The sequence below is a fragment of the Gopherus flavomarginatus genome, chromosome 15 (genome assembly GCF_025201925.1).
Source record: "Gopherus flavomarginatus isolate rGopFla2 chromosome 15, rGopFla2.mat.asm, whole genome shotgun sequence".
NCBI lineage: Eukaryota > Metazoa > Chordata > Testudines > Testudinidae > Gopherus > Gopherus flavomarginatus.
Window position 1 is genome coordinate 22,136,644 of NC_066631.1, and position 17,655 is coordinate 22,154,298.

The following is a 17,655-nucleotide window of genomic DNA, read 5'->3' on the forward strand; positions in this document are numbered from 1 at the left end:
AGGTTGAGGGACATCTATTTAGAACACATCACCGGACATTGGCAATACCAGGAAAGATGAGCTGGAGTGATGTTTAGAAGTGAAGTCTTGAATGTAACTGGAATATTTCTGTGATGGATGGTACCTACTGAGGGACAACATATCCTAAATGCCCAATTACTGAGAGACAATCTAAACTCATTACTATATTTGCTTTCCATGACCAGCTCTTGGTATAAACTTTTATGAGTGACGTACCCAAATATTTGGATGCTAATATCTAAACTGTATCATTAAATTTATTAACCTAAATTTGTGTTATTGCAGATTATGTATTATACGTATTTTAGGACTTTTAAAATCAAACTTTATACTTTTGGATAATTTAAGCACTATACCCAGATGTACAGACACTCTTTCCTTAACTTATGTATTTTACAATTTTAACATTAGCTTTAATAAGCTATTGAAACCAGGGGTGATTAGGGCACATGCAACAAACATAGCAACTGTAATATCAGACATTCCTGTGCACAGAAATAATGCCATGAGCAAAAAGTGAACTTGTTTGCTTGGGACCTGAGTTTCTAATGGAGAATTCATAGGTACCTAAAGTATTTATCCCTGAGCCACATGACCTCTGTTTTCACAGAGTGGCTTATCCCATTCAACACATTTGAATAGCATAAGAAGTCTAGAGGCAGGATATATTCAATATACAAATCCTACCTTCCTCCTTACCTTGAGTAATATATAATGGACACATTTTAATACCCTGAGCAGAGGAACAAAAGGGCTAGCAGGTAACAGCAACATAGCCCAATACTTTCACCTCAGAGTTCATTAGGGTATGTGAGGGAAAGGGACGAAGGGGAGGGAATGGACTATGAAAGACTGTGGTCTCAAGAGACTCATTTATAAGAAGGCCCATATATGCCCATTACACTTCCAAGGTGGCATAAAGGGGCCTTAGTATGAATGAAAATCAGGCTCTATGTGTCTCTTCTGACGAATTTCAATAGCCTCTATGTGTTCATCATACAAACATCTGCAGGGCTGTAGAGTAATATACATTGTACACCCATGAATTCCATTGACATTTGCTTCAGCCTGGTAAGCCATCTGGCCTCTAAGCACCAGCTTTTGCACATGGCTCCCATGGACTCAAGTCACATATGGGCACTGCTGATGGTAGTGTGCACTTATTGTCCTGGTTTGGAGAAAGAGCATTAAAACCCTTGCAGCAGGAAACACTTGGCTTCCATTCATTCTTTCAAATAGTCAAACAACAATTTAATAACACTGCAAGTTATTCTACCATCACTGTGCTGGCAGCATTCATGGGCCTGATTTTAGAAGTGCTGTACACCCTCACCAAAGATCACAGGCTTCTTGGAGTAAGAGCCATGACTTCTGGCCTAGGATTGCAGAGCACATTGTGGACACAATCACAAATAAGTTGCAGGTGCGTAGTTGCTCTGAGAAAGTCAGGACATTCGCCTCCTGATAGGAAGCTTCTCAGATGTGCATTATATCATAATAAACTCAATGTCAAAGTGTAATGATGTCTTATGGCATATCATTGGGATATACAGTCTGTATTTTTAACAGACTGAAGGGAGTAGAACATTATTCATGACATTTCATATACTATAAGTTGGCAAATGGGTGTCAGGGAGTCAGGATAAGCCTCAGAACATTCACCAGAAGGGCATTTATTAATGAAGGTGCAATGAAGACCAATCTTACTTTCTTTACATGGCTGCATAGGAAGCATCAGAGAGCTTTAGGCAAGGACGATGATCAAAAGGGCAGAGGTGAAACATACAAAAAGACATAAGCTGCAACAGAGCCCTTGATGCTATTGACATTAGAGCTGGTCAGGAATTTTGCATCAGAAATGATGATTCGTCAAAACCGAAGCTTTACGTAGAAACAAATCTGTTTTGACTAAACTTTTGTCAGGAAGGTTTTTCAGAGCCAGGATGACAGACTCACTGGAATAGCCCCATGGCTAGGGCACTCACCTGGGAGATGGGATACCCCGGTTCAGAGCAGGGACTGGAATCTGAGTTTCCCATATCCCAGATGAGCGCTCTAGCCACTGGGCTATTGGCTAGTCTGGGGTCTCTCTTGCTCATACTTTTTTTGGACAGGACAAAAGTTTCAAACAGTCTCCATTTCATCCTGATGCAGACCAAAAAACAAATCCTGAAACTTCAACATTTTATCCTTAATTAATTTTTGTTTGTCAGCCAGCCCTAATTAATGTGTTTGCACAGTTTATTTCAGCTCTGGTGTCCAAGTGAAATGTGAGTATATAATTCTTTATTCCTGAGCTACCAGGACAGAATCTTTACTAGTAAGACAGTAACCCACCCCACCCATGATTTTACATAATTTCAAATAGCAAAATGCCCCCAGAAGCATCGTAGTTACACCAATGACTGAGAAATCCCTGGAAAGTTCCCATATCTCAGAACAGACAGCTGTTCTAATCATTGTATCTAGCCCTGCCATGTGGTCTGATGTGTGAACTGCAGTGTGGTTAACCAAAAGAAATCTCCTTTTTGACAAGCTGATGGCTCATTTAGTTGGATTTGTTTTGATCAGTGGTGATAAAACCTCCCCAGTAAGATTACATTCATGCTTTCTCCTGCTGTATTTCCTTATTGAATGTCTGCACAGAGCTCTGGCAATTCAAATGTGCATGCTGGTTTGTCACTTACAGTAGCAGTATATGGATACATTATAAGTAGGGTAAGGACCTGAAGTGCTATTCTAGTTATAGGAAGAAGGTAACATTTTTGGTTCACAGACAGCTCCGCAGAAAGACATCCCTTTCTTTTAAGTATTCGTTGTTTGACAGCATGTCTTGTGATTACTGGGGTTTTGTTCTTTTCATATTAAAAAAAGAGAGACATACATAAAAATTAACAGATCAATAAATTACATTACAATTCACTCAGAGGGGTGATGATCCCATGGTTAAAGCATGGGCTGATGTGTGAGATATGGGTTCGATTACCAGATCTGCCACAGGTTTCCTGTGTACTCTTGGGCAAGTCATACAGCCTCTGTGTGCTTCAGTTCCAGGGGCAGCTCCAGGCACCAGCACAGCAAGCGTGTGCCTGGGGCAGCAAGCTGCGGGGGGCAGCCTGCCGGTCACCGTGAAGGCAGCAGTCAGGCTGCCTTCGGCGGTGTTTTTGCAGGAGGTCCGCCAGTCCCACGGCTTCAGCAGCAATTTGGCAGCAGGTATGCCGAAGGCGTGGGACTGGCGGACTTCCCACAGGCATGCTGCCAAATCCGTGTTACTGGCGGACCTCCCGCAGGCACACTGCCGAAAGCCACCTGCCTGCCGTGCTTGGGGCAGGAAAATACATAGAGCCGCCCCTGCTCAGTTTCTCCCTCTCACAAGAGGATCAATACATTAAGGATTGTAAGATGCTCAGATATGATGGTGATGGGCTCAAGAATCAGCTATCAAAGGGGAATTTGATACTTCTAGCACTTTTACTGCATTGTGCTATTCATCTATCCCACTGCATTCACTATACTATGCATGGGAAGTACTATACACACAGCACAGTAAGTTTAACCCTGGGCAGTAAGAGTCCAATGTTGTGAAATGCAAGTTCCTTCTATTCCTGTTGACTTCGGTGGAGTAGATAGTGCTTAATGCCTTGCAGGATTGGGCCCTTAATACCTAATTTTTCCCCCACAGAGGAAGCAGATTGAGGAGACATCTAATCTGGGTTGTATTATAGAACTGAAGTTCTTATTTGGTAGAGTTTACATACAGGAACTGAAATCTGATTAAATTATGTAGGAGAGGAGAAGTTAGAGGTCATTTAAAAAAGCTTACTGTGTACAGTAGTCTTACAGTGTGTACATGTTGGTACATTTACTATACATCCAAGGGCTGTCCATGGATTATCTAGACAGATGTATTGATTCTCCATAGAACAAGCATAGAATGGACAGAGAGAAAACAAAATTTCCTGAGTTTGTTTTATTGTAGTAGTGTCTGGAAGCCCTCTGACCAAGATCAGAGTCCTATTGTGTTAGGGGCTACACAAACAAATAGTAAAACATAATCCCTGTCCCAAAGAGTTTACAATCAAAAGACAGACAAAAGAAGCTTATTATCCCCATTTTTACAAATGGAGAACAAAGGCAGAGAGATATTAAGTAAATAATTTGCCCAAGATCACCTAGTCTGTTGCAGAATCAGCAATTGAACCCAGCTCTCATGAGTTTCACTCTAATGTTTTAAATCACAATACCATCCTTCCTCTCCACACTTTTCCATTAACATGCCTCCAATCTAGTGTTGGAGGCCATGTGGCATAAGCTACTATTAGGGGGTGAAAAGATAATTCAGTCCCCATGCTCATTTCATCCATGCACTCTCAGCTGGTATTAAATGACTGTGTGTACAATGAGAGAGAAAAGGGAATGAAATAATACCTTTTATTGGATCAGCTCAAGCTGCACAGAGCTCTTCCTTTCCCAGACCTGAAGAACTCCTAGCATCACAGCAAAATACAAGGTGTGTGCAATATCATAGGGAGCTGGATGAAGCTAACTAAACAGAAATCTGATGGTAACTGCTTCCATTTCTACTGACTAAGGTTGAAATCAAACCAATGACCTAGAGGTGAAAGACTGCATATCCCTCATCACCAATCCCATAGCCTCTCAGGTGCCCAGCCAGTGTATTTTTTGGTACTATTTTATATTCTAAAATTTATTCTTCCATACAATGCTGTCTCTCTGACCATAATGCCTTCTGGTGCAATTGGCAGTAGAATGGTCTTAATGTCTGGAGCTACTCGTCTTAATGGTCTTAATTAGCTACTAGGAAAGTTACCTATTTTGTCTATGCTTACAGGAAAGTTGTCTCATTTATGCCCTGATCCTGCAAAGATTTACACACAAGCTTAACTTTATACTTAATTCAGACTAAATGAATACCCCAATTTGGAAAAAAAAAAAAAAAAAAAGACCAAAAGAATGCCTCCATAGCTAAACAGTAGAATAATGATGGCTGTTAGAGGCAAAAAGGCATCCTTTAAAATTTGGAAGACAAATCCTAATGAGGGAAATAGGAAGTTGCACTAACTCAAGAAGTAAAATACAAAAGTAAAATAAGTCAGGCCAAGAAAGAATTTGAGAAGCAACTTCCTAAACATTAATTTTTTAAGTATATCAGAAGAAGGCAGCCTGCCAAACAAGCAGTGGGGCCAGTAGATAGCAAAGGTGTTAAAAGGAGCACTCAAGGAAGACCAGGCCATTGCAGAGAAGCTAAATTAATTCTTTGCACCAGCTTCACAGTTGGGGATGTGGGATAGATGCCCGGAAAGAACAGCTGTGATGCAGGTGGCAAATCTGAAGTACTGTCCCAAATTGATGGATCAGTGAAAGAGGTTTTAAAACAAATTGATAAACTGAACAGTAATAAGTCACCAGGACCAACTGGTATTCACTCAAGAGCTCTGAAGGAACTCTAATATGAAATTGTAGCACTATTAACTGTAATATGTAACCTATCACTGAGATCAGCCACTGTACCAGATGACAGAAAGGTAGCTAATGTAATGCTGATTTTTTAAAAAAAGAGATGATCCTGGCAATCAAAGGCATGTGGGCCTAACTTAGTACCAGGAAAACTGATAGAAAATTTAGTAAAGGACAGAATTACCAGAAATTTAGATAAACGTGATTTGTTGCAGAAGAGGCAACACGGCTTTTGTACAGGGAAGTCATGTTTCACCACTCTATTAGAATTTGTTGAGGGAGTCAACAAGCAGGTGCATAAGGGTAACCAAGTCAAGGTCCCTCATCAAAAGGCTCTTAACGAAACTAAATAAAAACACACTGGAAAAAATAATCCCAACTATACAAACAAAATGATGGGGTCTAAATGAGCTATTATCACCCAAGAAAGAGATCTTGGAGTCATCATGGATATATTCACTGAACAGTTCCACTCAATGCACAGCAGCAGTGAAAAAGGCTAATAGTATGTTAGGAAACATTAGGAAAGGGATAGATAATAAAGACAATATCATAATGCCACTATATAAATCCATGGTGCATCCTCACCTTGAATACTGTGTCCAGTTATCACCACGTCTCAAAAAAGATTTAGGGGAACTGGAAAAGGTTCAGAGAAGGTCCACAAAAAAGTGCCCAAGGGTTTGGAATAGCTTCCATAAAAGGAGAGACAAGGGCTGTTCAGTTTAGAAAAAAGAAAACTAAGGGGGGATATAACAGAGGCATATAAAATCATGAATAGTGGGGAACAAGTGAATAGAGAAGAGCTATTTACCCTTTCACACAAATATAAAAATCAGCGGTCACCAAGGCAGCAGGCTTAATACAAACAAGAGGAAGTACTTTTTTCACACAACACACAACTAATCTGTGGAACTCATTGCCATGGGATGTTGTGATGGCCAAAAGTATAACTAGGTTAAAAAAGAACTGGTTACGTTCATAGAGGATAGGCCCATCAATAGCTATTAGTCAAGATGGTCAGGGATTCAACCCCAAATTCGGGGTGACCGTAACAGAAGCCAGGAGTGGAAGACAAGATGGGTCACTTCATAATTTCCCTGTTCCATACATTCCACCTGAAGCTCTGGTATGGGACAGGATACTGGGCAAGATGGCCCATGGTCTGACCGAGTATGGCAACTCATTTTTACCCACTGAGTTGTCTCACTGAGTTCAATAGGACTACCTGCCACACAAAGTTAAGCACATGCTCAAATCTTTACAAAATATAAAGGCTTGATCCTGCACAGCTTTTCATTAACACTTGCTCACCCTCAATAATTTTTTTCACGGCATGTCCAGGACATGGGGACGGACAATAAGAAGACAAATCCAGCCCATCCTGTTTTCTCTTTATTCTAGTGCATTTAATCTCTCTATTGTCTTCAGACAACTGCATAAGATCTTGACTGAGATGTATTTGATACTACTTGAGGATCTTGCACAGCTCAAAAAGGGATTTGGGGTTCAAACACCTTCAAGAAGAAAAGCAAAGTTAGGGCAAAGCATGATTCTGACACAGCTTCTGGCCTGTGTTTGTAGTTCATTTCTCAGCAAGGTAGATACCAGTTCCCCCTTCTCCCTTTCTCAGTCTGCTGGAACCCAGGAAAAGGTTTTCCTGTTTGCTGCCCGTGTGCTCTGGCTTTTCTTCTCAGCTGGCCAGTTCTACATTCTTCCATCTTTTCCCTGCAGAGAATGTTAAATCTAAGTAGGTTTTATAGCAGTAATAGTGCAGTTACTACAGAATTGTTTGTGAATGTCAGTGTGACATCCTATACTTTGGGGGAGCATACTGTAACCCCCATATTCCTCATTTTCATATAACTGTGATCTTACATATAAAACATGCCTTGTAAGGCATCAGGGGAAAGGTTATGATCTGCTGAAAGTCGTTTTTCTATCCATATATGTGTATCATTAATGCACATGAAGTTATGGGAATTGTGTTGTATGGTGCTCACTAAAACATGCGGTAAGTTGGGGAATCAGCCAGATATTAACTCCCCAGAAGCAAGAGCAAAGAAAGTAACCAGTGCCTGGGTGGGTTGTCAAACAACCTGTCCACAGCCATTGTGAGCAACGGAGCTATAATGCGATGACTCACCTGCATGAGGCCACATCAGGGGAATTGCTCAACCCTGCTTGGAGAGACTCATCAATGCCCCCAGACATGCCTGGACTTGTGCTCTGCAAGCACATGGAGTGAGGGTATAAAACAGCCGAAGAAGACACATACTGGGCCCTTCTCCTGCCCCCATCTTCACTGAAAGCAACTAAGACACTGAAAAGAAGACAAGACTCCATCAGAGGAGATTACAGGTTTGTTCTTTTAACCTTGGACAAATTAAGGACTGCAATATGCAGTGGGGTGAGAAAAACTGCTTGATCTAGTTGCTGCCCAGTCTAATAGGGTTGAGAGTTTAGACTGCGTGCTTATATTTTCTTTTCTTTTGGTAACCACTCTAACATTTTGCCTATCACTTATAATCACTTAAAATCTATCTTTATAGTTAATAAATCTGTTTGTTTATTCTACCTGAAGCAGTGTGTTTGGTTTGAAACCTGTCAAAGACTCCCCTTGGGATAACAAGCCTGGTACATATTAATGTCTTTGTTAAACTGACAAACTCATATAAGCTTGCAGCGTCCAGCAGGCATAACTGGACACTGCAAGACGGAGGTTCCTAGGGTTGTGTCTGGGACGGGAGATATTGGCTAGTATCATTTGCTTGCAAGTACCTGGGAGCAGCTTACATGCCAGAGGCTGTGCGTGAATAGCTCAGGAGTGGGGGTTCTCACAGCAGAGCAAGGTAAGGCTGTCTCCCAGACTCAAGGATTGGACTGGCCTACAGATCACCAGTCCAGAGAACACCAGAGGGGAATGTCACAGTCAGGCCACTAGCTTTTTTTTATTATTACTAAAGAGAAATGAATATGAAGTAATTAATTTGGGGGTGGAGGGAAACCTTAGAAGAAGAGATTTTGCAAACACAAGATAAAAAATGCAGGTAAAAATGTAAGGCAACCCAATCTTGATAGATGTTATGAGAGTGCTCGACAGAAAAGTTATAGGTTAGTAGATAGATAATGTGTCAGCAGAAGGCACTCCTGAATATCTAGTATTGTTGGAGGACAGTGTTGTGTGCTGCAGATTGCTTGTTTGCATGCACTTCTTAACAACCATATTGCTTTAAATAGAATGACATGAATTGGAAGGGATGGGGGAAGGGCAGAAGAAGAACAGTTTCCTTTCATGATGCTTCACTTCTCATTCTTCAGTAGTCCTAGAAGAAAATTTTTGTTCCTATTCATTACAGATTACTCTGCAAAATGGAATAATTCTTACCCTTCTTCAGAGGAGCAGATTAAAAGTGGTATCAGTATAAATATTTCACAGCTTAGTGTTTTATTAAGCATGGGACAGTAAATCTGGTGATAAGTGCCTTGAATAAATAAATACAATTATGACATTGTTAGCATTACTGAAACTTGGTGGGATAATACACACGACTGGAATGTTGGTGTAGATGGGTATAGTTTGCTCAGGAAGGATAGACAGGGGAAAAAGGGAGGAGGTGCCAGATGGACATAGGAGATGGGAGTGTTGAGAGTCTCTGGGTTAGGCTAAAAGGGGTAAAAAACACGGGTGATGTGGTGCTGGGAGTCTACTACAGGCCACCTAATCAAGTAGAAGAGGTGGATGAGGCTTTTTTCAAAAAAATAACAAAATCATCTAAAGCCCAAGATTTGGTGGTGATGGGGGACTTCAACTATCCAGATATATGTTGGGAAAATAACACTGCGAGGCACAGACTATCCAATAAGTTCCTTGACTGCATTGCAGACAACTTTTTATTTCAGAAAGTTGAAAAAGCTACTGGGGGGAAGCTGTTCTAGACTTGATTTTAACAAATAGGGAAGAACTCGTTGAGAATTTGAAAGTAGAAGGAAGCTTGGGTGAAAGTGATCATGAAATAATAGAGTTTGCAATTCTAAGGAAGGGTAGAAGGGAGTAGAGCAAAATAGAGACAGTGGATTTCAGGAAGGCGGATTTTGGTAAGCTCTGAGAGCTGATAGGTAAGGTCCCATGGGAATCAAGACTGAGGGGGAAAAACAACTGAGGAGAGTTGGCAGTTTTTCAAAGGGACACTATTAAGGGCCCAAAAGCAAGCTATTCCGATGGTTAGGAAAGATAGAAAATGTGGCAAAAGACCACTTTTGCTTAACCACGAGATCTTGCGTGACCTACAAAATAAAAAGGCATCATATAAAAAATGGAAACTAGGTCAGATTACAAAGGACGAATATAGGCAAATAACACAGGAATGCGGAGGCAAGATTAGAAAGGCAAAGGCACAAAATGAGCTCAAAATAGCTATGGGAATAAAGGGAAACAAGAAGACTTTTCATCAATACATTAGAAGCAAGAGGAAGACCAAGGACAGGATAGGCCCACTGCTCAGTGAGGAGGGGGGAAACAGTAACGGGAGACTTGGAAATGGCAGAGATGCTTAATGACTTCTTTGTCTCGGTCTTCACTGAGAAGTCTGAAGGAATGTCTAGTATAGTGAATGCTTACGGGAAGAGGGTAGGTTTAGAAGATAAAATAAAAAAAGAGCAAGTAAAAAATCACTTAGAAAAGTTAGATGCCTGCAAGTCACCAGGGCCTGATGAAAAGCATCCTAGAATACTCAAGGAGTTAATAGAGGAGGTATCTGAGCCTCTAGTTATTATCTTTGGGAAATCATGGGAGACGGGGGAGATTCCAGAAGACTGGAAGGGGGCAAATATAGTGCCCATCTATAAAAAGGGAAATAAAAACAACCCAGGAAACTACAGACCAGTTAGTTTAACTTCTGTGCCAGGGAAGATAATGGAGCAGATAATTAAAGAAATCATCTGCAAACACTTGGAAGGTGGTAAGGTGATAGGGAATAGCCAGCATGGATTTGTAAAGAACAAATTGTGTCAAACTAATCTGATAGCATTCTTTGATAGGATAACGAGCCTTGTGGATAAGGGAGAAGCAGTGGATGTGATATACCTAGACTTTAGTAAGGCATTTGATACGGTCTCACATGATATTCTTATAGATAAACTAGGAAAGTACAATTTAGATGGGGCTACTATAAGGTGGGTGCATAACTGGCTGGATAACCGTACTCAGAGAGTAGTTATTAATGGCTCCCAATCCTGCTGGAAAGGTATAACGAGTGGGGTTCCGCAGGGGTCTGTTTTGGGACCGGCTCTGTTCAATATCTTCATCAACGATTTAGATGTTGGCATAGAAAGTACGCTTATTAAGTTTGCGGACGATACCAAACTGGGAGGGATTGCAACTGCTTTGGAGGACAGGGTCAAAATTCAAAACGATCTGGACAAATTGGAGAAAAGGTCTGAGGTAAACAGGATGAAGTTCAATATAGATAAATGCAAAGTGCTCCACTTAGGAAGGAACAATCAGTTTCACACATACAGAATAGGAGGAGACTGTCTAGGAAGGAGTATGGCAGAAAGAGATCTAGGGGTCATAGTGGACCACAAGCTTAATATGAGTCAACAGTGTGATACTGTTGCAAAAAAAGCAAATGTGATTCTGGGATACATTAACAGGTGTGTTGTAAACAAGACATGAGAAGTCATTCTTCCGCTTTACTCTGCGCTGGTTAGGCCTCAACTGGAGTATTGTGTCCAGTTCTGGGCACCGCATTTCAAGAAAGATGTGGAGAAACTGGGGAGGGTCCAGAGAAGAGCAACGAGAATGATTAAAGGTCTTGAGAACATGACCTATGAAGGAAGGCTGAAGGAATTGGGTTTGTTTAGTTTGGAAAAGAGAAGACTGAGAGGGGACATGATAGCAGTTTTCAGGTATCTAAAAGGGTGTCATCAGGAGGAGGGAGAAAACTTGTTCACCTTAGCCTCCAATGATAGAACAAGAAGCAATGGGCTTAAACTGCAGCAAGGGAGATTTAGGTTGGACATTAGGAAAAAGTTCCTAACTGTCAGGGTAGTTAAACACTGGAATAGATTGCCTAGGGAAGTTGTGGAATCTCCATCTCTGGAGATATTTAAGAATAGGTTAGATAAATGTCTATTAGGGATGGTCTAGACAGTATTTGGTCCTGCCATGAGGACAGGGGACTGGACTCGATGACCTCTTGAGGTCCCTTCCAGTCCTAGAGTCTATGAGTCTATGAATACAATCTGAATCTCAGCACCAATGAATGCAGAGCAAGAAGTCTGGCATTTTTCTGAGGATGCTGACCTTTTAGAAGCACTTACTTCTCCCAATCATGGTCTCCATTTTAGATGGAACAGAGTTTAGCAGACCTTTAATACTGGGACCATCTCATCACAAGTGAGGGAGGCAATAAGTTGCATTTGTAACTCAGACTTGTATTGCATACAGCTCTCCAACCTGGTAGATATCACACACACTGGGGAGTTACCCTGGCTGGACATCCACAGGATTCTGTTGCTGGACCTCACACACTGGATTTGTGTGCTGTTAAGTTTCCCTTGGACTGGGTAGGCTTCAGTAGTCTCTCTCCCCTTGGCTTCTCTGCCACATTTCCTGAGCTCAGGCTCTGTCTGCTACCTCATCACAGAAATGGGACTATGCAGCCCAGCTTCCTTAGGTCCCAGGATCAGTGCTGATAGCCCTCCAGCCTCCATTCCCCAAGTGACAAACACACCCTGTCCCAGAGCTCCAACCTCAGGGGCACTCTGGGTGTACAGTTCACTTTTTCAGAGATATGAGACAGTGAAGCAAACAGACATGCCAGGCTTTATAAGGGTTCCCCAAAACCAACCACTCTACACTTTAGCTTTCACAAGAAATATACAGATCTAGACAAAAATAAACACACCTATACACATTTCCCTGTCTCAGTTTCCTCACCACTCTTGAACACGCTTTTGGCTTAGGTCAGAGTCTTTTAAAGAGTCCAGGACTGTTCCTCTCCTTCTGCCTGCCTGGAGATGGCTTCTCTCCGTATCATAGAGTCTGTGTCAGGGTCTCTCACTATTGGCTAGTGAGAGACCCTTTCTTTTATACCTTCTAGTTTCCTTTGTTGGGTAACTCCCTGATTCACCTTGTTGTCAGGTAATCTAAATCCCCTACCAGATGATCTGTTGATTAGTTATCAACCCACTAGAGTTAGGACTTGAAAAAGTGGTTTGTCCTGGGCGGCAGCCATCTTTGTCCCAGGTTATTCCACTTAAACCAATAATCGAAGTTCAATGATCTTCCATTTTCCCAAAATTTTAGTCTAAGATGGAGATGAAGAAACAGCAGGAAGACAAAGACCAGCCTCACAATCAAAAATGTAGTTTGCAGCTTGATTTATAGAGCATTCAGAAACTCAGACAGAATTCATAAGTTCTATATAGACAAACTCCCAAAACTGTCATAGCAGGCTATGCATTATTTAGGCACAGATTCTGCAATCCTCATGCCAAATAATGCTTAAGCCACTGGGACTATTTGGGCAAGGGAGAATTGCAGATCTGGCTCTTAGATTATAAGCACTTGAGGGCAGAGATGGTGGTCCAGTGGCAAGGGCATTATACCGGAGATCAGGAGACCCCAGTTCTCTTCCTGGCTCTGCTATTGAGCTGCCATGGGATCAAATTACTTCACCTTTCTGTGCCTCTGTTTTCCATCCCATCTTTTGTCTTTCTTGTCTATGTAACCTGGAAGCTCTTAGGGAGAGGAACTCATAGCCTTTGTCTCCAACTATACCATCTCTCTGTGTATATACAGTGCCCAGCACAATGGCACCCCAACCTCAGTTGGAAGCATAATGCAAGGGTCTAGTTTAAACTTTAAAGTTACTTCAGATTAAGGTAAGCTGTGAATTTGAAGTGGAGACTCCATGTACAGACAAACTTTGGTGCAAATACAAGAGCCCATGTTTCATTTGGCTGCAAGACAATGTATACTTATAGCACTGCTGTAAGACATACTACCATGGGGCTGGGGATAGCAGCAAAAGCATTAGGGTCTTCACAGCTCGAGGAGTGCAGGAGTCTGAAAACCCTTTCCATTGCACAGCAGGAGAGGGGGGAAATCCAGAAGTGGGAGCTTTGAAGGAAACCTGCATCTGGCCCCTTATGGGGACAGATTGTTTGGAACCATTCATTTTAATGTTCAAGATGTCAGAAATGGCAAATGCTCAGCCAGCCAGCTGAGACATTCTATACACAGCAGCTGAGTTTAAATGCTAACGGGAGCATCTTAGCATTCTCTATATTTTTCCTTTTCCATTGATCTCTTTCAGAGAGTGAAAAAATTAAACTGACATAACAAATGATAAAATACAGATGAGGAAAATACTTAATCATATCAATACAAGTACTAAATCAGCAGCTGGTGCATGCCAGGAAGCTCTGATTTATGGTTCGTTTGCAGTACGGCATGATTTCCTGTATTTTTTCTCATCATCTAGAAAGAGGCATTTTCTATATGATTTTATCCACTAGGTAGAAGGATAGCAAGCAAGGTGGATCTCTAAAATGAGACTCAGCAATCTAGTTATCCAATTTATAAAAATACAGGGGAGTTGTGAGGTGTAACTGATTAAGTCTGATAAGAGGCAGAGTGTTATTTTGTGAACCCTAACCATAAAGATTAAAAAAGCCAAACTCAGAGGTCCTTAATTGAACAAGAAGTCCTATGGAAGTTTGGGTAAGGACCCAGAGGGCCTGAAAAAATCCTGAAATTGGCCATTTTGGATGCTGTTCTGAACTGGATCTCCAGTTTTTCAGGATTCAGATCTCAGTACCTGGAAGCACAAGATGACTCAGTGCTGTGGGCTTTTAATGCTTTCTACAACATCCAGTTAAATCCCTGCACAATCCCATTGGTTCAATTTCTACAGGGCTTTTCTGGAAGGTCGACCTTTTGTTTACCTTCGTCTCTTCCATTTGAATGGATTTGGATATTCTCAAGGAGCACATCTCACAGACCCCTGAAGATATTTGGCAATGAGATCCTCATGAAGTTAAGAACAAAGAAGCACTGGCAATCTGGAATCTCCTTTAGCATTGTGTACCAGAGTCCTGTACTAGCAAAGAATCAGGACCAAAGGAAATCCTATTTTAAAAACAAAACCTGCTGTTACCTGGCAATAATTATAGTTACGCTGCTCTTCAGACTGTAGTGGTGGGGAGCATAAATGAATCTACAGGTTCAACTGAGAGCCAAATGTATTTTAGGAAACCCATGTATGAGCAAGGTGTGCTATATCTATTGAAACTGAGACCATCTATTGAAACTCATGCCAGTTAGCTACTAGATGTAATTCAACCTGGTGATATTCTGAACAAAAAGAGCCCTCAGTCATGCCTGTAGCTGTTTGCATCACATCACATTGACTCTACAGACTTAAGAGGCTTCAGAGTAACATAAAGAGACTATGTCTGGATCTGGGCGTGTGGTTTCCAGACCATGCAGACATACTTGGGTGGCTAGCCCAAGCCATCGCCCAGGCTATCCCTACACTGCTATTCTCATGGCATTAGCCTGAGCTGAACTAGCAAGGGTATATCTACGTGAGCCGAGGTTCAAGTATAAATGTAGCCGGAGTGACATTCCTCAAATCTTATTATATAGATAATTTCTGGTGAGTACTTTTTTATTTTTAGTTGAAATTTAATTTCAAACAAATTACTGCAGCTAGTTCCTGTTGGCAGAGAGCACATGATGGAAGTCACAAAGGACTTCTTTATTGGCTGAGTCCATCCATGAAATCAGGGGATGGGGGCAACTCAGCTCATCAAAAAAACATTTTCACTTGGTTTCTCGCAGGAAGGTTCCATTTAGTTTCATTGTGATACAGCTGGAAAAGTCACTATTTAGAAAACAAAATTTTCTCCTCCGTTGTGTTTGTGTGTATGCGGGGGATGGGGCACGGGAAGAGATAGTTCCCTAGTTTATTATTATTTTTACTTTCTGTAAGTCCCCCAATTAGTGGGAACTGTCTCATTATTTTATATTTTGACTCGTAATAATTACATTAATTCCAGTTTTACATGGAAAAAAATTCCCTGATTTTCCCTCAGATCAGAGTTAACTTGCTGATCAGAGAGCATAGGAAATGCCAAATCGGATCAGACTCATTGTCTATCTATCCAGTATCCTGCCTCCGACAGTGGCTAGTGTCAGATGCTTCAGAGGAAGGTTTAAGAATCCCACAGAAGGCAGATGAGGATTAATCTGCCCCTTCCACACCCCCGCCCCCCACATTAGGTCTCTTGCTGATATCTAATAGTTAGACACTGACTTAAACCCTGAAGCATGAGGTTCAATATTCTTTCCAAAATTACTGTTGTCCTTAATTATAACTCTGCGTATTCTTAATATTCATATAAATGTTCAGTCCCTGTTTGAATCTTACTAAAGTCTTGGCCTCAATAACTTTCATAGGCCATGAGTTCCCGCGTCTAATTATACACTATCTGAAAAAAAGAATTTCCTTTTGACTCTTTGAATTTGCCACCTTTTAATTTCACTGGATGTCCCTTTTTTCCCTTATGAAACAGAGAGACCAGAAATGCCTGATCTGCCTTTTCTATCCCATTCATTATCTTTTGTACTTTTATCATGTCCCTTCTTATTCATCTCCTTTTTTTATGGTGAACAATCCCAATCTTTTCAATCTCTCCTCACATGAGAGTTTTTCCAGGCTCTTTATCATTCTTAGAACCTTCCTCCGAAGCCCCTCTACTTCTGCATATTTTCTATGAGATGACCAGTAGTGCACACAATATTCTAGAGGAGGCTGCATCACAGATTTATGTCATGGCATTACCATATTCTCCATTTGATTCCTCATGCACCCTTACATCTTGTTTGCTTTTTTGACTGCAGTGAAAGATTGAGAGGCCCTAGTCCCACCGGTTAACCAATACAAATTAAACTCACCAAACCCACAATGCAATGATATTGGACATAGTGTCCAAAGCAGAACCTTTCTGAACATCGGGGACTGTGAGGCAACGCAGACCAGTTCTGTGTACAAACCCATACTGAAATAAATTTGAAAGAGTGTGCACATCTCCAATTATACAAGGCTGATATTAAGACATCTGTGTACAATGGACATGGAAAAATGCAACTATAATTTTCTTAATTTGCAAGCACAGTTACCAGGCTGGCTCCAGCTTTTTTGCCGCCCTAAGCGGCAAAGAAAAAAAAGGTAAAAAACTGATTGAGCTGTGGCCGAAGTGCCGCCATTGAGTGAAGAGAGGGAGTGAAGGACCCACTGCCAAATTGCCACCGAAGACCCGGACATGCTGCCCCTTTCTATTGGCTGCCCCAGGCACCTGCTTCCTTCGCTGGTGCCTGGAGCCAGCCCTGACAATTACCATGAATGCATTCACAAACTAAGAAGCGCATGCTCAAATTGCCAGATAGACACAGATGGCCACCTGTACATTGTTGCACTCTTGCATCATAGAAGTGCCTACTTATGAGCTGCATGGACCTGTGTTTTAGCTTTAAATATTGTATTCAAAAAATATTTAAGGCCTTGTCCTTGCCTTGCCTTGCCTCCCTTCACTGGAAGTTTTGTCAGCATGATGAGTATGGGATTGGTCTCATCCTCTTTCAAGGGTAAATGCTCTGGAGGCATACCACTGAAATCAAAGGGACTTCAATAGGACTAGGATCAAGCCCTTGATCCTTCCTTAAGGCTCAATCCTGTGTCAAATGAAGTCAACAGGAACCTTTCCATTGATTCCAGCAGACACCGTGTTGGGCCCTAGGATTCTTATATCAGTTGCAGACTTCAGTTGCAGTCTCAGAGAGACACAAATGAAATATGCGATTTACATAAAAAACACTCCAAACCAGATGTAACCTTTCTTATTATGTTGTTTTAAACTACTGTGTTATTTCAGAAATAATATTCATAGAGAAATGATTCCAGTTACTTTAATTCCCTGCATTTTACGATGGGGCTGAACCAAATATAAAATAGAGTGGCAGATCCAAGCAAAACAAAATTCTAAATTTTACAGGCTATGAACATTATTTCACATCACTTCAACATCATGCCATTGATTAATGACCCTGGCATTTCTGAACTTAGCAATTCTCCTTTGCTCAGA